The sequence below is a fragment of the Halichoerus grypus genome, chromosome X (assembly GCF_964656455.1).
Source record: "Halichoerus grypus chromosome X, mHalGry1.hap1.1, whole genome shotgun sequence".
Lineage (NCBI taxonomy): Eukaryota > Metazoa > Chordata > Mammalia > Carnivora > Phocidae > Halichoerus > Halichoerus grypus.
Window position 1 is genome coordinate 36,384,851 of NC_135727.1, and position 24,501 is coordinate 36,409,351.

Consider the following 24,501-nt stretch of genomic DNA (forward strand, 5'->3'; position numbering starts at 1 on the left):
CTACCCTTGATTTAGTTGTGTAGGTGAGGGGCTAATCTGCTGAAAGCCCTCATGACCCTACCAGTATTGGTTCAAGAACCAGTGTGAGTTGAGGTCTACCGGTGAAGCCTCTGAGGAGACAGAGCTATGAAAAACTGGGGAAAGCTAATAGGTTTCTTCCCTGATTCTGGGCTCTATATGGACATTGGCTTCCCCAATTATTATTAAATTAAAGCTTGATAGCTTCCATGATCTCCCAAGCGACTGAACTTTCCTGGGTTTAGAACCCACACTTCATGTCACAGGTTTTACTACTTTGTGAAGGATGAGAAACATGAAACACAAACTCATTTTAATTGAATGGCTTCTCTGGCTTTATCAGCAGATTAGTTTGGAAGGAATCTTTGCTCGAAGTTCTGGATAGTTAGTATGACAACTAGCTAACCATGGCTTAAAATAAATCTATTTATTGAATCTCTGGGAAATCCATAGGATCCAGGGTCATGACCCCAAGTCAACTTGTGTTCATAAAGATGAGTAGGAACTTTACAAAGACAAAAATCATCTTTGAAAAATAACAAAAACAGGTGTTCAGTTGCTGCAGACCCATAGCCTTTTGTACCAGCTTACACAATGGGCAATGGGCCCACCCCCAACAACATTAAAAGAAACCAAACCCACCTGATGGATATGGGTTCCAATGAAAGACAACAAATAAACTCCACAACCACCACTTACAGAGTACTTACTTGGGGACAAACACTGTATTCCCTTTACATTAGTAATTTCATTTAATCATGAAAATAAGCTAATGAAGGCATTCTTAGCCTCATTTGAAGAAATTGAATCTGAAAGATTAGGTGACTTGCCTGACTCCACAGTAAGTGGAGGAGCCGAGATTCAAACCTAAGTCTATCTGATGCAAAAGCCAAAATTTTTAACTGATTATGCTGAACTGCTTGGTAGAGATGATCTGGTAACAAATATGCTGGCATTGGGGGAAGAATCAATTTTTTAATTGGTGGAAGCCCTTGAGTTCCTAATTTGTTCCCTCTGCATCCTTCCATTCATTATCTAACATTCCACTGTTCCCTGGTTCTTTCCCCAAGGAGAAGATACAGAAACCTGGGATGGCTGAGATAGGAAAGCAGGCAGGAGCCAATGATCAACATAAATTTGGGGAATTTCTGTGGAATTTGTTCATAATTTCCATGTATTATAATTAATTATGTGAAAGACACTGATTATTACTGCTTTATAGATGGTGAATCCAGAGGATAGAGTGTCTACTAGGGGACCCAAATGCCCTCGACACTAGTCCAATGTTTCTTATTTAATAGGCTATCCTGTGACTGTCTTTAGGGCTTCCTGTTGACTGATGCTTTTTTCTCAGTGATGAGGAAATGACCCATGCAGCATAATTAGTGTTTGGGGTTTGTTTTGTGTCTAGCATAAAGGGACAGACTGAAAGTTATACTGAACAACAGAGCTTGGTTTATACTTCTCACATCTGGGATGCTAGAGAAGTCAGTGGAAATTTACTCTGGAAGTTCCATAATGAAAAAAAATATCCGTCCTTTCACAATTGGAGGAAAAGTGATTTATCAGGGGCTGCAAAGGAATTCTCTGGGTATTCCACATCTCTCATTGATCTCTATAAATATACATATAGAACAGAGGAACAAATCATATTTGCTTTCAGAAACACTGTTCTGTGTTCATGAGGAGACTGGTAATTTTATGAGACCTATTGATTTTTCCTAAAGTAATATGATTTAGTCTTGAACTCCCATGCTTACAGCTGAGGAGATGAGGGGTTGGCACTTTCAATTATGAAGATTTGTTTTTCCATTGAGAGGCAGAGATTAAGGTTTTTTTCAAATATCTATGACTTCTCCATCCCACCTTCACATTTCCTAATTAAATATCCATAGAAAATCAGCTTTGATAAAGAGGAAATGAAGCAAAGTTAGTTTAGACGAAGAAAACTGTAGTATGGTATTTATAATAAAATAACAAAAACCGTGAAAAGATTTTTCACAGATATTAAATTTATTATATAATTCAAAGCAAATACATTTTTTAAATCAAGCTAGTATTTTCAAAATTTGGATGAGATAGCATGAAAGGTTTAAACTTGACCATCTGATAAATATCTTCCCTAAAGGGGTAAAAGAGAGAGATAAGGTGTGTGTCTTTGGATTTAATAATCTAATGTATTATCATATCCTTAAGAAATAAAGGGAGGTGGGGGAAGGAATGGGTTAAACAGGTGATGGGTATTAAGGAGGGCACTTGTTGTGATGCGCACCGGGTGTTGTATGTAAGTGATGGATCACTAAATTCTACACCTGAAACTAATATTGCACTGTATGTTAACTCACTGGAATTTAAATAAAAACTTGGAAAAAAAGAAAGTCTTTAAAAAGAAATTTTAAAAGTCTTTCTTTATGCTTTGTCAATAGTTCTCAAGACAACATTGCTTGGCTCATTTTGGATTCTTTCTAGCTTCCTCCTCACATTGGGTTTTCTTCAGCCTCCTCTCTGGCACCTCCTAAACCTTCTGCTTTCCTTCCACCTCCATCTCTCCTACCAAAAATGAGCTCAAATCCAAAGGAAGCCAATTACTGGAGATGTGTCATGAGTGCATGGAGGGTTTGTTAGCAATCACTTCTTTCAAAATTGTTTCCTTTATGAACTATAATTTCCAAAAATGAAAAATTCTCCCAAAAGACTGTAATGCTATTTCATAAAACTCTCAAGGAGATCAGAATAGTAACTGCATAAAAGTTGTACCATAAATTATAAACAATCACAGAGGTGCCAAACACAGGGAACTGTCTCCTTCAGAAAAAAAGCAAATGGATACATAGCTGATATTCAAATCTGAGTATGTTCTGAAGAAGAATTCAAACACGTACAAGGGACTATGAGTATTTTGGACGCTTGGTAGTGTTGGGGGGGGTGAGTATTTGTGTGGCTTTACCTATGGACTCAGCTGGTACAGGGGATACATGGTGAGCCTGGAGGGCCCAAAAGCCAACAATAATTTTGTACCTAAAGTTTCCAGCTTTACTTCCAGTTTCCAGTCTGGCATTTAAGGAGTTTAGAAGTTGCCACTCTATTTTAACAACAAATAAAAAGTTGAACAAACTAAAAAATATCAATAACTCTTCTAAGGTCTGGCAAAGAAGTGAGGTCATAGGGCAAACCACTGCCCCCCAAGATGGAGAGATACATGGAGGATGCAGAAAATCACAGTTTACTGGAGTAAAAACCTCCATGGGAACCACTACTGGGTAAAAAAAGAAGTCTGGATTATAATGTAGATAACTCTAAGAGTTAAAAATTCCAGGGGAACCAATCATAGGAGAGCCCACATTTTTATGAGTTTTACCTCCAGGAGTTCAGTTTGACTCTCATAGTGGATAAAGGAGGAAAATTCCCTTGTGCTTCTAGCTGGAGAGGAAAAGAAATGACTATGAAATATGCCAGAACATTCTATTCTAATTAACAAGTCCTGCCCTCAGGAGAAACTATTTTACCAGATCCTAACCTCCTGGGGTTTTATCAAAGCCTAACCTACCTGGGGAAAGTGAAATAACCAACGTTAGCCCCTCTAGTTTTCCACAAAGGGGAAAGGAAATACATAACTCCAGCCCCCTCCAGCCATCCTGTCCCACCTAAGGGGAGAAAAAAAACCTGGGAAGCACTGGTGAATTTCACAGTCCAGAGGCATAGGGTCTTCAAAAGACTGAAACCTAATCATAGGACTATAGAACACTTCCCCTCTCCTGACAGTTTACCACTACATTATTAAAATCCTATTTACTGCAGTTTCTTTTACCTAGTACATCATTTTTACCTTTAGCATAAAAAATTATGAAGCATACTAAAAGGTAAAAAACACAGTTTGAAGACACTGAACAAGCATCAGAACTAAAGTCAGATATGGCAGTAATGTTATAATTATCAGAACAAGAATTTTTTTTTAAAAATCTATGATTAATATGCTAAGGACTTTAATGGAAAATGTAGATAACATGCAAAAAAATGGGTAATGTAAGCAGAGAGAGAGAAATTCTAAGAAATAATCAAACAGAAATGTTAGAGATCAAAAGAACTGTAACAGAAATAAAGAATGCTTTTGATAGCCTCATTAGTAGATGAAATGGGCCTGTGGAAGAATCTCTGAGATTGAGATCAAGGATATGACAATAGAGACTTTCAAATTTCCAAAACTGAAAAACAAGGAAAAAAACCTGAAAAAAAAAAAAACCAGAACAGAATGTCCAAGAACTGTGTGACAATTACAAAAGGTGTCATATATACATTAATGGGAATACCAGGAGAAGAAAGGAAAAGAAGCAATATTTGTAGCAATAATGACTTAGGATTTCCCCCAAATTAATGTCAGACACCAAACTAAAGATCCAGAAACCTCAGCAAACACTAATCAAGGTGAATGCAATGCCTTCCCCAAAATGCTAGACATATCATTTTCAAACTTCGGAAGTCAAAGACAAAAAATTTTGAAAGAAGCCAGAGGGAAAAAACCACTTTACCTATAGAGGAACAAGGATAAGAATTACATCTGACTTCTCAGAAACCATGCAAACAAGATAATAGAGTAAAATATTTAAGTGTTGAGAGGAAGAAAAAATAACTTAGAATTTTGTACCCCATGAAATTATCCTTCAAAAGTGAAGGAGAAATAAAGACTTTCTCAAAGAAAAATTGAGGAAATTTATTACCAGTAGAACTGCCTTAAAAGAATTTCTTTAAAGAAGAGAATGTTATAGGTCAGAAACTCAGATCTACATAAAGAAACAATATCAGGGAATGAATGAATGAAGGCAAAATGAAAATTTTATTTTTCTTATCCTTAATTGCATTAAAAATAATTTTGTTCAAAATAATAGCAACAGTGTATTAATTTTGTATGCTTACATACATATATTTGCTTATGTATATATATGTATGTATAAGTGAAATGAATGACAGCAATGATACAAGGGATGGGAGGAATGAATTAGGAGTATTTTGTTATTTTAAGTGGTATAGTTTTATTTGAAAGTGGACTTGGATTTATTGTAAATGTATATTGTAAACTTTAGGACAATGACTAAATAAAGTAAAAAAAATCTACAATTGATATACTAAGAAAGGAGAGAAAATGGAGTCATATATAATACTCAAAACCACAAAAGGCAGAAAAAGTGTGGAAGAAAATAGTAAGAGACAGGGGAGGACCAAGATGGAAGAGGAGTAGGAGACCTAAATTTAACCTGGTCCCAGGAATTCAGCTAGATAGCTATCCAACCATTCTGAACACCTATGAACTCAACAGGAGATCGAAGAAAAGAATAGCAGCAAATCTCTGAACAGAAAAGAGACCACTTTTTGGAAGGTAGGACATGCGGAGAAATGAATCCTAGGCGATATTCGGAAAGATAGACAGCGGGGGAGGGGGCCTCCATCAGGCGTTACCAGCAAGTGATAGAGCTCGGAGCACAAAATCGGAACTTCTAGAGGTCTGCTCCGCTGAGGGACGTCGCTCCAGTGGCTAAGCGGGGGGTGGAACCCTCACAGGACAGTGTGGTCTCAGGACCCTCGGGGTCACAGAAAGACCGGGGGTGCCTGAGTGCGGCAGAGTCCCCAGGTATCGGAGTGGGGAAGCCGGCTGCAGAGACAGAGCCGAGGAGTGGGCTCTCAGCTCAGGGTGGCCATAAACCGTGATCCACGGCATGGTCAGGCCACTGCTCTTCCAGCTGGGACCCAACAAGCGGCAGATCCAGGGAGACTCACCTTCCTCCCCCAGGAGGAGTGGCACGGGAGCGCACCGCAGGGATCTGCTGGGTTTGGGGACTCCACACGGGGTCGGATGCCAGAGATAGAAATGCTCCGTCACAGGCTGGGTGAGCACGGAGTGCAGCCGGAGACTGGGGAGCCGGGAGTGAGTGACTGCTTTTCTCTGGGTGTGCACTGAGGAGTGGGGCCCCGAGTTCTCAGCTCCTCCGGGGCGGAGATTGGGAGGCCACCATTTCACTCTTGGCCTACAAAGCCGTACGGAAAGCTTGCAGGGAACAAGAGCTCCTGAGAGCAAACCGGAGCAGATTACTTAGACCGGACTGGGCAAGGGCGGGGCAATTCCACCTCCGGCAAAGACATTTGGGAACCACGGCAACAGGCCCCTCCCCCAGAAGATCAGCAAGAACAGCCAGCCAAGACCAAGTTTACCCATCAATGAAAACGGCAGAACTCCAGCGCTAAGGGAATACTGCACATAGAATCCATGGCTTTTTTCCCATGATTCTTTAGTCTTTTGAAGATAATTTTTTAAATTTTCTTTATTTTTCTTTTTCTATTTTTTTAGTTGAATTTTTCTTCGTTCCTTTTTCAACCAACATCTTATCAATTCCTTTTTAAAAATCTTTTTAAAATTTTCATTTTTACACTCATATTCTCTTTGTTGTATTTAACCTTATTTTATATATATATATATATATTATATATATATATATATATATATATATATAATATATATATATATGTTTTTTTGTCTTTAAAATTTTGGGTTACCTTTTCTTCTAACAGACCAAAATATACCCTAAATCTAGTATATGACGTTGTCCTAGTTTCCCTCCTGATCACATTCTCTCTTTTTTATATATATATTTTTTTAATTCTTTTTTCAACCAACTAGTTACTTATCAATTCCTTTTTTAATACCCTTTTAAATTTTCATCTTTACAGTCATATTCCATCCCTTCATCATATTAACCCTTATTTTTGTATATATATAAGTTTTTTTCTTTAAAATTTTGGGAGGCAATTTCTTCTAACAGACCAAAATACACCCAAAATCTAATGTGTGGCTCTGTTATATTCACCAGCCTGATCATATTTTTTTTTTTCCCTTTCTTCCCCCCAACCCCAGTTTTAGGTCTCTTCTGATTTGTTTAGTGTATATTTTTCTCAGGTTGTTGTTAACCTTTTAGCATTTTTTTAAGATTTTGTTCTCTCATTCATCTCTTCTCCTCTGGACAAAATGACAAGACAGAAAACTCACCTCAGAAAAAGAACAAGAGGCAGTACCAACTTCCAGGGACCTAATCAATACAGACATTAGTAAGATGTCGGAACTAGAGCTCAGAATGACAATTATAAAGATACTAGCTGGGCTTGAAAAAAGTATAGAAGATACTAGAGAAGCCCTTTCTGGAGAAAAAAAAGAACTATATCTAACCAAGTTGAAATCAAAAAAGCTATTAATGAGGTGCAATCAAAAATGGAGGCTCTAACTGCTAGGACAAATGAGGCAGAAGAGAGAATTAGTGATGTAGAAGACCAAATGATGGGAAATAAAGAAGCTGAGAAAAAGAGAGATAAACAATTACTGGATCATGAGGGGAGAATTTCAGAGATAAGTGATACCATAAAGCAAAACAACATTAGAATAATTGGGATCCCAGAAGAAGAAGAAAGAGAGAGAGGGACAGAAGATACACTGGAGCAAATTATAGCAGGGAACTTCCCTAATTTGGGGAAGGAAACAGGCATTAAAATCCAGGAGGCACAGAGAACCCCCCTCAAAATCAATAAAAATAGGTCAACACCCCGACATCTAATAGTAAAACTTATGATCTCAGAGACAAAGAGAAAATCCTGAAAGCAGCTCAGGAGAAGAGATCTGTAACCTACAATGGTAGAGATATTAGATTGGCAACAGACCTATCCACAGAGACCTGGCAGGCCAGAAAGGACTGGCAGGATCTATTCAGAGCACTAAATGAGAAAAATATGCAGCCAAGAATACTATATCCAGCTAGGCTGTCACTGAAAATAGAAGGAGAGATAAAAAGCTTCCAGGACAAACAAAAATTAAAGGATTTGCAAACACAAAACCAGCCCTACAAGAAATATTGAAAGGGGTCCTCTAAGCAAAGAGAGAGCCTAAAAGTAACATAGACCAGAAAGGAACACAGACAATATACAGTAACAGTCACCTTACAGGCAATACAATGGCACTAAATTCATGTCTTTCAATAGTTACCCTGAATGTAAATGGGCTAAATGCCCCAATCAAAAGACACAGGCTATCAGATTGGATTAAAAAACAAGACCCAACAATATGCTGTCTGCAAGAGACTCATTTTTGACCCAAAGACACCCCCAGATTGAAAGTGACGGTGCGGAAAACCATTTACCATGCTAATGGAAACCAAAAGAAAGCTGGGGTGGCAATCTTTATATCAGACAAATTAGATTTTAAACCAAAGACTATAATAAGAGATGAGGAAGGACACCATATCCTACTTAAAGGGTCTATCCAACAAGAAGATCTAACAATTGTAAATATCTATGCCCCTAACATGGAAGCAGCCAATTATATAAGCCAGTTAATAACAAAATCAAAGAAACACATTGACAACAATACAATAATAGGGGATTTTAACATGCCCCTCACTGAAATGGACAGATCCTCTAAGCAAAAATCAACAAGGAAATAAAGGCTTTAAATGACACACTGGACCAGATGGACTTCACACATATATTCAGAACATTTCATCCCAAAGCAACAGAATACACTTTCTTCTCTAGTGCACACGAAACATTCTCCAGAATAGATCACATCCTAGGTCACAAATCAGGTCTCAACCGGTACCCAAAGATTGGGATCATTCCCTGCATATTTTCAGACCACAATGCTTTGAAACTAGAACTCAGTCACAAGAGGAAAGTCAGAAAGAACTCAAATACATGGAGGCTAAAGAGCATCCTACTAAAGAATGAATGGATCAACCAGGAAATTAAAGAAGAATTAAAAAAATTCATGGAAACAAATGAAAATGAAAACACAGCTGTTCAAAATCTTTGGGATGCAGCAAAGGCAGTCCTAAGAGGAAAGTATATAGCAATAGAAGCCTTTCTCAAGAAACAAGAAAGGTCTCAAATACACAACCTAACCCTACATCTGAAGGAGCTGGAGAAAGAACAGCAAATAAAGCCTAAACCCAGCAGGAGAAGAGAAATAATAAAGAGCAGAGCAGAAATCAATGAAATAGAAACCAAAAGAACAGTAGAACAGAGCAACGAAACTAGGAGCTGGTTCTTTGAAAGAATTAACAAGATTGATAAACCCCTGGCCAGACTTCTCAAAAAGAAAAGAGAAATGACCCAAATAAATAAAATAATGAATGAAAGAGGAAAGATCACAACCAACACCAAAGAAATACAAACAATTATAAGAACATATGATGAGCAACTCTATGCCAGCAAATTAGATAATCTGGAAGAAATGGATACATTCCTAGAGATGTATCAACTACCAAAACTGAACCAGGAAGAAATAGAAAACCTGAACAGACTTATAACCACTAAGGAAATTGAAGCAGTCATCAAAAATCTCCCACCAAACAAAAGCCCAGGGCCAGATGGCTTCCCAGGGGAATTCTACCAAACATTTCAAGAAGAATTAATACATATTCTTCTGAAACTGTTCCAAAAAATGGAAATGGAAGGAAAACTTCCAAACTTATTTTATGAGGCCTCATTACCTTGATCCCCAAACCAGACAAAGACCCCATCAAAAAGGAGAATTACAGACCAATATCCTTGATGAACATGGATGCAAAAACATCTCACCACAATACTAGCCAATAGGATCCAACAGTACATTAAAAGGATTATTCACCACGACCAAGTGGGATTTATTCCTGGGCTGCAAGTTTGGTTCAACATCCGCAAATCAATGTGATACGATATATTAATAAAAGAAAGAACAAGAACCATATGATCCTCTCAATAGATGCAGAAAAAGCACTTGACAAAGTACAGCATCCTTTCTTGATTATAACTCTTCAGCGTGTAGGGATAGAGGGTACAGACCTCAATATTATAAAAGCCATCTATGAAAAACCCAGAGCGAATATCATCCTCAATGGGGAAAAAATGAGAGCTTTTCCCCTAAGGTCAGGAACATGGCAGGGATGTCCACTATCACACTGCTATTCAACATAGTACTAGAAGTCCTAGCCTCAGCAATCAGAAAAAAAAAAGAGAGAAGAAATAAAAGGCATCTGAATCAACAATGAAGAAGTGAAACTCTCACTTTTTGCAGATGACATGATACTTTCTGTGGAAAACCCAAAAGACTCCACCCCAAAACTGCTAGAATTCATACAGGAATTCAGTAAAGTGGCAGGATAGAAAATCAATGCACAGAAATCAGTTGCATTTCTATACACCAACAACAAGACAGAAGAAAGAGAAATTAAGGAGTCGATCCCATGTACAATTGCACCCAAAACCATAAGATACCTAGGAATAAATTTAACCAAAGAGGCAAATTATCTGTATTCAGAAAACTATAGAATACTCATGAAAGAAATTGAGGAAGACAGAAAGAAATGGAAAAACGTTCCATGCTCATGGATTGGAAGAACAAATATTGTGAAAATGTCTATGCTACCTAGAGCAATCTACACATTCAGTGCAATCCCTATCAAAATACCATCCACTTTTTCCAAAGAAATGGAACAAATAATCCTAAAATTTGTGTGGAACCAGAAAAGACCCCAAATAGCCAGAGGAATGTTGAAAAAGAAAAGCAAAGCCAGTGGCATCACAATTCCGGACTTCAAGCTCTCATACAAAGCTGTCATCATCAAGACAGTATGGTACTGGCACAAAAACAGACACATAGATCAATGGAACAGAATAGAGAGCCCAGAAATGGACCCTCAACTCTATGGTCAACTAATCTTCGACAAAGCAGGAAAGAATCTCCAGTGGAAAAAAGACAGTCTCTTCAACAAATGGTGTTGGGAAAATTGGACAGCCACATGCAGAAGAATGAAACTGGACCATTTCCTTACACCACACACAAAAATAGACTCAAAATGGATGAAAGACCTAAATGTGAGAAAGGAATTCATCAAAATCCTTGAGGAGAACACAGGCAGCAACTCTTCAACCTCTGCCACAGCAACTTCTCCCTAGAAACATCGCCAAAGGCAAAGGAAGAAAGGGCAAAAATGACCTATTGGGACTTCATCAAGATAAAAAGATTTTGCACAGCAAAACAGTCAACAAAACCAAAAGGCAACCGACAGAATGGGAGAAGAAATTTGCAAATGACATACCTGATAAAGGGCTAAGATCCAAAATGTATAAAGAACTTATCAAACTCAACACCCAAAGAACAAATGATCCAATCAAGAAATGGGCAGAAGACATGAACAGACATTTCTGCAAAGAAGACATCCAAATGGCCATCAGACACATGAAAAAGTGCTTGACATCACTGGGCATCAGGGAAATCCAAATCAGAATCTCAATGAGATGCCACCTTACACCAGTCAGAATGGCTAAAATTAACAAGTCAGGAAACGACAGATGTTGGCAAGGATGCGGAGAAAGGGGAACCCTCCTACACTGTTGGTGGGAATGCCAGCTGGTGCAGCCACTCTGGAAAACAGTATGGAGGTTCCTCAAAAAGTTGAAAATAGAGCTACCGTACGACCCAGCTATTGCACTACTGGGTATTTACCCCAAAGATACAAATGTAGTGATCCAAAGGGGCACATGCACTCCAATGTTTATGGCAACAATGTCCACAATAGCCAAACTATGGAAAGAACCTAGATGTCCATCAACAGATGACTGGATAAAGAAGATGTGGTGTGTGTGTGTGTGTGTGTGTGTGTGTATATGTGTATATATATATATATATATATATATATATATATATACATATAGTGTGTGTGTGTATATATATGTATATATAATGGAATATTATGCAGCCATCAAAAAATGAATGCAAAATGATGCAAAAAATGAAATCTTGCCATTTTCAACAACATGAATGCAATTAGAAGGTATTATGCTAAGCGAAATAAGTCAGAGAAAAACAGGTATCATATGATCTCACTGATATGAGGAATTTGAGAAACAAGACAGAGGATCATAGGGGAAGCGAGGGAAAATGAAACAAGATGAAACCAGAGAGGGAGACAAACCATAAGAGACTCTTGATCTCAGGAAACAAACTGAGGGTTGCTGGAGTGGAGGGGGATGGGAGGGATGGGGTAGCTGGTTGATGGACATTGGGGAGGGTTGGTACTATGTTGACTGCTGTGAATTGTGTAAGACTGATGAATCACAGACTTGTACCACTGAAAAAAATAATGCATTATATGTTAATAGAAAATTAAGAAAAAATTAAATTAAAAAAATAAAGCTCAAAAAAAAAGAAAATAGTATGAACAAAGAACAAGGGCAACAAATAGAAAACAATAACAAATATGGTAGATATTAATCTAATGGTATCAAGCATCACCTTAAATATCAATGGTCTAAATGTACCAATTAAAAGACAGAGATGGTCATGGTGGATTAAAAACAAAACCCAACTATATGCTGTTTATAAGAAACCCAATTTAAGGGGCGCCTGGGTGGCTCAGTCGTTAAGCGTCTGCCTTCAGCTCAGGTCATGATCCCTGGGTCCTGGGATCGAGCCCCACATCAGGTTCCCTGCTCAGCGGGAAGCCTGCTTCTCCCTCTCCCACTCTCCCTGCTTGTGTTTCCTCTCTCGCTGTGTCTCTCTCTGTCAAGTAAATAAAATCTTTAAAATAAAAAAAAAAGAAACCCAATTTAAATATAAAGACTCATAGATTTTAAAAGTAAATGGCTGGAGAAAGATATACATGCTAATCCTAATCAAGAGAAAGTAGGAGTAACAATATGCATTTCAAACAAAGCAGAAAATTATCAAGGATAAAGAGGGACTTTATATAATGATAAAGAGGTTAATTGTCCAAGAAGACATAACAATCCTTAACATGTATGCATCTAAAAAGTGAGCCATCAAAAACTGTGAGGCAAAAACTGATAGAAATGTAAGGAAAAGTAGATTAATCCACTATAAAGTTTGAAGAGTTCAATACTCCTCTGCTGAACAGATCCAGCAGACAGAAAATCAAAAAGACATAGGGGAGCTCAACCATACTATCAATCAACTGGATATAATGGACATGTATAAATTAGTTTATTCAACAACAGCTGAGTACACAGTCTTCTCAAATGCACATGAAACATGCAACAAGACAGACCATATTCTGGGCCATAAAACACTAGCAAATCTAAAACTCAATGTCTTCTTTCATACTGCAATGAAATTAAACTAGAAATGAATAATAAAATGATAGCTAGAAAATCCCCCAAGTACTTGGAAATTAAGCAACACACTTCTAAATAACACATTAATTAAATTAAAAAATCTAAATTGAAGTTTACATATATTTTTTAAAAGATTTATTTATTTGTTTAAGAGAGAGTGAGAGCATGGGGGGAGGGGCATACAGAGAGGGAGATAGAAACTTTAGCAGACTTCCATGCTGAGCATGGAGTCTGATGCAGGGCTTAATCCCAGGACCTGAGCTGAAACAAAATTTGACATTTAACCGACTGCACCACCCAGGTGACCCTACAAATATTTTTAATTGAGTGAAAATGAAAACACAATTTATCAAAATTTGTGGGATGAAGCAAAAGCAGTGCTTAGAGGGAAACTTATAACATTGAATGTATACATCAGAAAAGAAACATCTAAAATCAATCATCTAAGCTTCTAGTTTAGACAAATAGAAAAAGAAAAGCAGATTAAATCCAAAATGAGCAGGAAAAAGAACAAATAATAAGAACTCGAACAGAAATCAATAAAATTAAAAACAGGAAGTCAATACAAAAAATCAGTAGAAACTGAAGTTGTTTTTTTGACAAGATCAGTAAAATCAATCACCCTTGAGGTAGGCTAACTAAGAAAAAAGAGAGCAACTAATAACAGAAATAAAAGGAGAAATAAACAGAGATACAATAATAACTGGATACTTAAACACCCTACTCAACAGTGGATAAGTCATCCATACAGAAAATCAGTAAGGAAACAGTGGATTTGAACAACACCATAGACCAAATGGACCTAACATATATACAGAACATTCCATTCAATAGAAGCTGAATACACATTATTTTCAAGTACACATGAAACATTTTCTAGGATAGAGCATGTTGGCCCACAAAAAAAGTGTTAGCAAATTAGAGAAGACTGAAATCATACCAATTAACTTTTTTTTTACCACAATGATATAAAATTAGAAATTAATAACAGGAGGAAAATTGACATAGCAGTTAAACAACACACTCCTGAAACACCAATGAATCAAAGAAAAAAAAAGGGAAAATTTAAAAATACCTTGAGACAAACAAAAATGGAAATATAATATACCAAAACTTATGGGATACAGCAAAAGCAGTTCTAAGAAGGAATTTTATAGCAATAAATGCATATGTCAAGAAAATAAAATATCTGAAATAAACAACCTAACTTTAAACCTTAAGGAACTAGAAGAAGAAACTAAAGCCAAATTTAGCAGAAGGAATGAAATAATAAAGATTAGAGCAAAAATGAATGAAACAGAGAACAACACAACAATAGAAAAGATTAATAAAACTAAAAACTGTTTTTTGAATAAATAAAACTGACAAAACTTTAGCTAAACTAACCAAGAAAAAAAGAGAGAGGACCCAAATAAATAACATTATAAATGAAAGAAGAGACATTACAACTGATAACACAGAAATACAAAGGATCATTAAGAAACTACTATGAACAACTATACATCAACAAATTGGACAACCTAGAAAACGGAATAGGTCCTGGAAACATATTACCTACCAAGATTAAATCATGAAGAAACAGAAAATCTTAACAGACCAATTATGAGTAAGGAGATTGAACTGGTAATTAAAAACCTTCCAACAAAGAAAAGCCCAAGGCCAGATGGTTTCACTCAAATTTTACCAAACATTTAAAGGATAATTAATCCTAATCTTGCTCAAACTCTTTAAAAAATTTCAAGAATTCATTTTACAAGGCTAGCATTACCCTGATACTAAAGGCAGATGAGGGCACTACAAGAAAAGACCAATATCACTGTTAAGTATAGATGCAAAAATTCTTAACAAAATACTAGCAAACTGAATTCACATTAAAAAGATCATACATCACAATCAAGTGGGATTCAACAATAGGTTGCAAGGATGATTCAAAATATGCAAATAAATAAATGTGATACATCACATTAATAGAATGAAAGATAAAAATCATATCTCGATGGGTGCAGAGAAAGCATTTGACAAAATTCAACATTCTCTCATAATAAAAAATAATAAATTGGGTATAGAAGAAACAAACCTGAACAGAATAAAGGTCATATGTGACAAGCCCAAAGCTTACATCATATTTCACAGTAAAAGACTAAAAGCTTTTCCTCTAAGATCAGAAACAAAACAAGGATGCCCACTCACATGACTCTATGCAACACAGTACAGAAGTCCTACCAGAGAAATTAGGCAGAAAAAGGAAATAAAAGTCATCTGAATCAGAACAAAAAGATGTAAAATTGTTTGTAGGTGACATGATTTTAGATGTAGAAAATCCTAAAGACTCCATCTAAAAACTGTTAGATCTAATTTAAAAATTTAGTTATATTTCAAGATACAAAATGAACATACAAAAATCAGTTACATTTATATACACTAACAATGAACTATCTTAAAAGAAAATTTTAAAAAACCAATCCCACTTACAATAGCATCAAAAACAACAAAATACTTAGGAATCAATCTAACCAAGGAAGTTAAAGATCTGTATACTGAAAACTATGCAATACTGATGAAAAAAACTGAAGACAAATAAATGGAAATATATCTTGTGTTAATGGACTGGATGAATTAATATTGTCATAATGTCCATAATGCCCAAAGTCAACCATAGACTCAATGCAATCCCCATCAAGAATCCAATGGCATTTTTTTACAGAAATAGAAGAAAAAAATCCTAAAATTGGTTTAGAACCACAAAAGACCCTGAAAAGCCAAATCAATCCTGAGAAAAAAGAACAAAACTGGAGGCATCACATTTTCTGATTTCAAACTATATTACAAAGCTATAATAATCAAATAGTATGGTACTGGCATAAAAACAGACACATAGACCAATGGAACATAATCAAGAGCCCAATAATAAACCCATGCAAATATGGTCAACTAATATTTGATGAGGGAGCCAAGAATGGGGAAAAGATAGTCTCTTCAATAAGTGGTGCTTGGAAAATTGGTATGTACATGCAAAAGAATGAAATTGGATCCCTATCTTACACCACCAACAAAAATTTACTCAAATTTAAAAATTTGATTTGGGGGGCGCCTGGGTGGCTCAGTCGTTAAGCGTCTGCCTTCGGCTCAGGTCATGATCCCAGGGTCCTGGGATCGAGCCCCACATCGGGCTCCCTGCTCCGTGGGAGGCCTGCTTCTCCCTCTCCCACTCCCCCTGCTTGTGTTCCCTCTCTCACTGTGTCTCTCTCTGTCAAATAAATAAATAAAATCTTAAAAAAAAATAACAATCCTGTGCCTAATTGAACAAATTATTTAAAAAAAATAAAAAAATAAAAATTTGATTTGGATTTAAAAATTAAATGTAAGACCTGAAACCATAAAACTCCTAAAAGAAAATTTAGGGAAAAAGCTTATTGACATTGGTCTTAGCAATAACATTTTTGATATGATACCAAATACACAAGCAACAAAAGCAAAAATCAACAAGTGGGACTACATAAAGTTAAAAAGTTTCTGCACACCTCAATGTTTATAGCAGCAATGCCCATAATTGCCAAAATATGGAAAGAGTCTAGATGTCCATCGACAGATGAATGGATAAAGAAGATATATATATATAATGGAATATTACTCAACCGTCAAAAAGAATGAAATCTTGCCATTTGCAATGGACTGGATGGGACTAGAGGGTATTATGCTAAACAAAATAAGTCAGTCAGAGAAAGACAAATACCATATGATTTCACTCATATGTGGAATTTAAGAAAAAAAAACAGATGAACATAGGGGAAGGGACGAAAAATAAGAGGAAAACAGGGCACCTGGGTGGCTCAGTTGGTTAAGCGACTGCCTTTGGCTCAGGTCATGATCCTGGAGTCCCTGGATCAAGTCCCGCCTCAGGCTCCCTGCTCGGCAGGGAGTCTGCTTCTCCCTCTGACCCTAACCCCTCTCATGTGCTCTCTCTCATTCTCTCTCTCTCAAATAAATAAATAAAATCTTTTTTAAAAAAAAGAAAAATAAGAGGAAAACAGAGAGGGAGGCAAACCATAAGAGACTCTTAACTATAGGGAACAAACTGAGAGTTGCTGGAGGAGAGGTGGGTGGGGGGATGGGGTAACTGTGTGATGGGCATTAAGGAGGGCACTTGAAGTAATGAGCACTGGGTGCTATATGCAACTGATTAATCACTGAATTCTACCTCTGAAACTAATAATAGAGTATATGTTAATTAAATTGAATTTAAATAAAAAATTTTTAAAAAGCTTCTGCACAGCAAAAAAAAACTGATCAACTAAATGAAAAGGCAACATATGGAATGAGGGAAAATATTTGCAAAACCACGTGTCTGATAAGTGGTTAATATCCAATATATAAGGAAATCATGTAACACAAGAGGAAAACAACCCAAATAATCCAAATAAAAAATGGACAAAGGATCTGAATAGACATTTTTCGAAAGAAGATATTCAAATAGGCAACAGGTATGTGAAAAGGTGCTCCACATAATTAATCATCAATGAAATGCAAATCAAAATTACAATGCAATATCACCTCATACCTGTTACAATGGCTATTATAAAAAAGACATAGATAAATAATGGTGAGGTTATGGAGAAAAGGGAACACTGGTGCACTGTTGGTGGAAATATAAATTGGTATAATCATTATGGAAAACAGTATGGAGTTTCCTCAAATAATTAAAAATAGAAGTGCTGTATGATCCAATATCCCGTTTTGGGGTCTATATCCAAAGAAGATGAAATTATTAGCTCAATGAGATATCTGTACTCCAATATTCATTGAAGCATTATTCACAATAGCCAAGGCATAGAAACAACCTAAGTGTCCATTGACAGATGAATGGAAAAAGAAGATGTGGTATATATACATTAGATTATTATTCAGCCATAAAATAGAAGGAAATCTCTGACATTTGCAACAACATGAACAGACCTTCAGGGCATTATGCTAAGTGAAATACATCAGACAAAAAAAAAGCAAATACTGTATGCTCTCCCTTATATGTGGAATCGAAAAGCATCAAACTCATAGAAACAGAGCAGAATGGAGGTTACCAGGGGCTTAGGTGTAGGGAAAATGGGGAGATGTTGTTTATAGGGTACAGACATTCAGTTATAAGTTCGAGGGATCTAATTTATAATATGTTGTGTATAGTTATCAAAACTGTATTGTATATTTGAAAGTTTCTATGAATGTAGTTCTTTAATGTGCTCACCATAACAACAACAACATGGTAATTATGTGATGTGAAGGATGTATTAACTAACCTTATTATGGTAAACATTTCACAATATATACATGTATCAAATCATCACATCTTAAATTTATACAGTGTTATATGTCAAGTATATCTCAATAAAACTGGAAGAAAAAACACAGTACCATTTACATTTGTATCCCAAAATGAAATAGGTATATATTTTACAAAATATGTACAAGATATATGTGAAGAAAACCAGAAAACCCTGATGAAGGATATCAAGAAATAAATAAATGGAAGGTATTCCAAGTTCATGGATAGGGAGACTAAATATTTTCAAGTTATCAGTTTTTCCTAATTTGACATATATTATATTAAATGAAATCCCAAACAAAATTCCAGGAAGTTATTTTGTGTATATTGACAAACTGATATGGAGAGGCAAAAGATCCCGAATAACCACCTCAACATTGAAGGAGTAGAACAAAACTGAAGGACTGGCACTACTCAACTATTACACTTGCTATAAAGCTACAGTAATCAAGATAGTGTGGTATCAGTGAAAGAACAAACAGATCAATGGAACAGAATAGAAAGCCCAAAAATAGACACACATAAATATAGTCAACTGATCTTTGACAATAAGCAAAGACAATACAATGGAGCAGAGTTAGTCTCTTCAACAAATAGTGCTGGAATAACTAGACATCCATATGCAAAACAAATTAATATAAATACAGACCTTTTACCCCTCACAAAATTTAACTCAAAATGGATCATAGACCTGAATATAAAACACAAAACTGGAAAACTCCTAGAAGATATCATAAGAGGAAAACTTAAATGACTTTAGGTACAGTGATGGTTTTTCAGATACAACACCAAAGGCACGATCCATTAAGGAAATAACTGATAAGCTGGACTTCATTTAAACTAAAAATTTCTGCTCTGTGAAAGACAATGTCAAGAGAATAAGATGAACGTCAGACTGGGAAAAATATCTCCAAAACACATATCTGATAAAGGACTCTTAACTAAAATATACATAGAACCCTTAAACTCAATAGTGAGAACACAAACATCATTTAAAAAAAAAAAAAAGGGCCTAAAGACCTGAAGAGATATCTCACCAATGAAAACATACAGGTGGCAAGTAAGCATGAAAAGATGTTCAACATCATATATCATTGGGGAATTGTGAATTAAAACAAAAATTAGATACTACCACACACCTATCAGAATGGCCCAAAATCCAAAACACTGACAACACCAAGTCCTGCCAAGGATGTGGAGCAACAGAAACTTTCATTCATTCCTGGTGGGAATGCAAAATGGTATAGCCACTTTGGAAGAGAGTTTGGAAAGTTCTTACAAAACTAAACATACTCTTACCATACAATCCAGCAAACATGCTGCTTGGTATTTACTCAAATGAATTGAAAATTTATGTCCATAAAAACTATACATGGATGTTTATAGCAGCTTTATTCATAATTGCCCAAACATAGAAGTAACCAAGATATCCTTCAGTAGGTGAATGGATAAATAAACTGTGGTAAATCAGACAATGTAATATTATTCAGCACTAAAAGGAAATGAGCTATCAAGCCATGAAAAGACACAGAAGAAGCTTAAACGCATATTACTAAGTGAAAAAAGCCAATCAGAGGGGTGCCTGGGCGGCTCAGTCGGTTAAGCTTCTGACTCTTGATCTTGGCTCAGGTCATGATCCCAGGGTTGTGAGATCAAGCCACACTGAGCGTGGAGCCTGCTTAAGATTCTCTCTCTCTCCTCTCCCTGCCCCCTCCACCCCGCTTGTGCGTGCACGCGTTCTCTCTCTCTAAAAAAAAAAAAAAAAAAAAAAAGGCAATCTGTAAAGGTGGCATATTATATGATTGTAGCCATATGGAAAAAGCAAAACTATGGAGACAATAAAAAGATTAGTGATTTCCAGGGGTTAGGAGGGCAAGAGAACTGAATAGGCAGAGTACAATTATTTTTAAGACAGTGAAACTATTCTTTATGATACTCTAATGATGGATACATATCATTATACATTTGTCACAACCCACAGAATATAGAATACCAAGAGTAATCCCTGATGTAAACTATGGACTTTGGGTGACAATAATGTATCAATGTAGATTCATATTGTAACATATACTAGTCTGGTATTTGGTAGTGGAAGATGCTGTGTGTGTGTGTGTGTGTGTGTGTGTGTGTGTGTAGTGACAGAGGGTATATGGAAAATCTCTGTATATCCCATTCAATTTTGTTGTGAACCTAAAGCTGCCCTAAAAATAAAGTTTATTAATTAAATAATCAGTAATAATTTTTTAAATTACCAGCTTTATTTTTTTCCCTATCTGCCCCATAGATAAAGGGAAAAAAACCCCAAGTCTGGTGAGAAGCTCTTTCCCAGGTAGACATGATGACATTAATGCTTTTAAATGGTTTCTCACATTGGGCCATTTTATTCGATTGCTACCTTGCTTGCTTCGAACTGGTTGCAACCTTAGCAATCATGCACATGGAGGATCTGTGTCCTGGGCACTGATCCAAAAAGATCATTAACTGCAAGCCCAGATGCAGCAGTTGCCAAAAGATTTATTTTCAACCTTCTCACACGATGGTAATCAACCTTTATGTTTTCAATGAGTGTTTTTCAATGCCTGTGAACATTTCTATAACTCAAAGTGCCGAAGATAAATCAGATTGAGTGTAGCTAGACCAAAGAGAATTTCTAAATGGAAATAATTCTGTCAAAGCCAGACTCTCCAAGGATATTAACCAAGTCTATGTATCTGCTGCCTTGTAAATAGTATATTTATTAAATATGTTTTTCAACACACTTCATAGAATGTCCTAGTGCTGTTATAACTGTACTTGAGCTAATTTGAGTATTTTCATTTACATCATTTACATTAAATCTTGAATTATCAAGTCCCAACTGGAAAGAACTCTCTTTTTGGATTTACATGGCTGATTCTCCTTAATCCATAAGTGGACTTTGCAAAATCATACCAGACATTGTGTGTACGAGCTAAAGATAGGCTTCAGCAATGGGTACTGAGCATCCAGATTTGAAAAAGGAACCTGGGCAAAGAGAGAAAAGATGGGAAAGTCAAAGCCAAGTAAGTCAAGTCCTAGTTCCGGGTTTTAAGATATTAGATAAGGGGAATATTAGATAACCACAGCCCCAGAGCCTAGGCAGAATATCAATTAATGATTATACTAGTCTGAATCAAACAGGGATCTGAAGCCAAAGAAGGTAAGCCATGTACTGTATTTTCCAAATTTTGTATTCATTCATTCATAGCAAGACAGGTTTTAAAAAGATTTTATTTATAAATTAGAGAGAGAGAGAGCGCATGAGCAGGGGGAGGGGCAGAGGGACAAGCAGACTCCCCACTGAGCAGGGAGCCCAACATGGGGCTCGATCCCAGGACCCTGAGATCATGACCTGAGCCAAAGTCAGATGTTTAACCAACTGAGCCACTCAGGCACCCTGTAAGGTAGTTTTTAAAAAGCATATAAAGAAGGCCCTGAGGCATCCCTGTGCAGAACGAGGAAACTGAAAACTACAGTTTGAAAACCACTGGGCTAGATGACCAAGGCACTTTTGGGAGGTAGTGTTGACCAGTAAATTCTAAGAATCTCTGCTTCCTTTTCTATTAAAGATTGAACACGTTTGACTAAGGACTTGGGCCAGTCAGTAAGCTGCTTTGTTTTTTAAGTCCACGATTTACATCCATTGACCAAGTTCTAACCAAGCCAGACACATGGCTGAGGAGCAAGTCAAACCATTCTCCTGTCGCTTATGAAAATGGAGGTTTTTAGTGAACAAGTAAGAGAAACAACTTCCCCCCCCCACACACATAACAACAAATGAAACAAGACAAAAACATGTTTGTAAAATTATCACCCAGTCTAAGTATTTTTTTTTCTAAGTATTCTTTTGAGTCAAATCCAATTTTACCCAACAATGTGAGGCAAAACACTTGAGGAATAATGACATAAAATGAAGGAATCAATAAAGAGGAAATGAATGGGGCGCCTGGGTGGCTCAGTTGGTTAAGCGACTGCCTTCGGCTCAGGTCATGATCCTGGAGTCCCGGGATCGAGTCCCGCATCGGGCTCCCTGCTCGGCAGGGAGTCTGCTTCTCCCTCTGACCCTCCCCACTCTCATGCTCTCTGTCTCTCATTCTCTCTCTCAAATAAATAAATAAAAAATCTTTAAAAAAAAAAAAAGAGGAAATGAATGGTTTAACATTTTCACAATAAGCCATTTGGTAGATAAGGCAGGTGTTACTGTTTCCATTTTACAGCTGGAGAAACTGAGGCTGAGGGAGGAAACCCATAACTAAGAATGCAGAAGCAGGACTAGAAGCCAGATCATCTTATTTATACTTCAATGCTTTTAACTACATCTCAGCGCGCTCTATATGGGAAGGAACTAAAACTAAATGAGCATTTTACAAGCAGAATCTAAACTCTTAGGGCTCTGTATTTGACATCATATTCCTAAAGCTTTTGAGGGTTGGGATAGACAAGTAAGAAGGATTGGTCTTGATCATTAAGCTCCTCCTGAAGCTTCCTGAAGTTACCTCATGCCTAGCAAATTTATTTCTGTTACCAAAAAAAAAAAAAAAAAAAAGGTTGCTAGTGGGTCAGGGATGACTAAAGCAGCGGTGAAAGATAAAACCAGGGAAGGAAGCCTTCATTGCTTAGTAGCACTGGGTTACTAAAGACATACTCATTATTAATGTTTGCTGTGTATGATGCCAGCTCTGGCTCAGCTTGCAAGTAATCTGTATATTCTGGGGCATGGATGACAAATAGGTTTCATTTCACATGCCAAATCCAATTGATTGGTAGTGGCCATCTGCAGTGCTGTATCGAGAATGATTCTGAGGTTGATTTCAGATTAGAAAGAGGGCTGTGATTTATTTATAATATCTACCATGGGCATAGGAATGGGAGGGGCAGCATATGTGCCAAGCATCTGCAAGTTTTGCAGGAGCATGAGCCCATGAGAAAAGATCACATAATAAGGCAGTTTTACAGAAGAGCCAACCCACTCATACTGTCAGGCTGAACTGAAAAAAGGGATTCTTTAACAAAGAGTTCAATGTTGTCACCTTAAAATGGCCCCTTTACCTCTAAGTGAAGCTCTCATTGCAACAAGCACACAAATTTATTTTATCAATCCCATACTGAACAGCTAGTTACTTTACGTATTGTGTTTTCTTGACTTCTTGTTTTGGTCATTTAAAAAATCCTTGTTTCAGGGAACCCATGTTTTTCTATAAAGTTCTCCTCTTGTGTTCCCTGTAAAAACACATCCTCTCTCTGCCTATCATGCTCATATGGGAAAAAACTGTTTTCAGAGTGTGAGGCTGTTGCTTTGGATCCAATGTGTCATTTAGACTTTGGATTAGTTTTTGTTAGCCCAGACGTTATTTATTATTCTGTTTATTCCACTGTGAGTTGGTAATGTTTTTCTCTTCACAAATTGTTTTCTAGATATGAGGGCTATAAAGAGTCTTCTCAAACAGTTCTGTCCAGTTCCTCTTATGGCAGAAGTTTCTTGCAAGTTCGTTGACTCAGTCTTTTTGGTGGAGACTCATCTTCCATCAACTACTAGCTGGGTGATTTTGCGCAAATTGATTCATCTAAGCCTCAGTTTTTTCACCTGTAAAATGGAAATAATGACCATACTTCTTCCACAGGGCTGTTGAGAGGATTAAATAAGAGAATACATGGAAACTACTTACAATTATGCTTATCTTATAGTAGTTGCTCTGTAAGTGTTATTTTTTGCTCTCTCATCTCCTAAGAATAATATTTTTCACTCTAATTTTTTATTTGACAGCTAAACTGTCAGAGTATCTGACAGAGTATCTATGTCTACTCAGATTTGCTATTTTGAGAGAAAGAGTATATGAGAGCACTTCATAAATGACAAAGCATTATAAAAGTACTGCCAGTATTAAAATTTTTCTATTATTACTGTATTTGATAAAACTGGTTCTGAGATTAATCCATCTATGTATTTAATGTTTTTGTTGGGCCTAAAACTGCCTTTAAATTTATTTATTCTATGTACTAGCTTCTTT

General features: G+C 36.6%; 1 protein-coding gene across 2 annotated transcripts in view; it reads right to left on the minus strand.

Moving 5' to 3' along the window:
• RTL4 (retrotransposon Gag like 4) overlaps nucleotides 1-24,501 on the minus strand; it is a 138,847-nt gene that overhangs the window by 17,017 nt on the left and 97,329 nt on the right. The gene's annotated exons all lie outside the window — the stretch shown is intronic.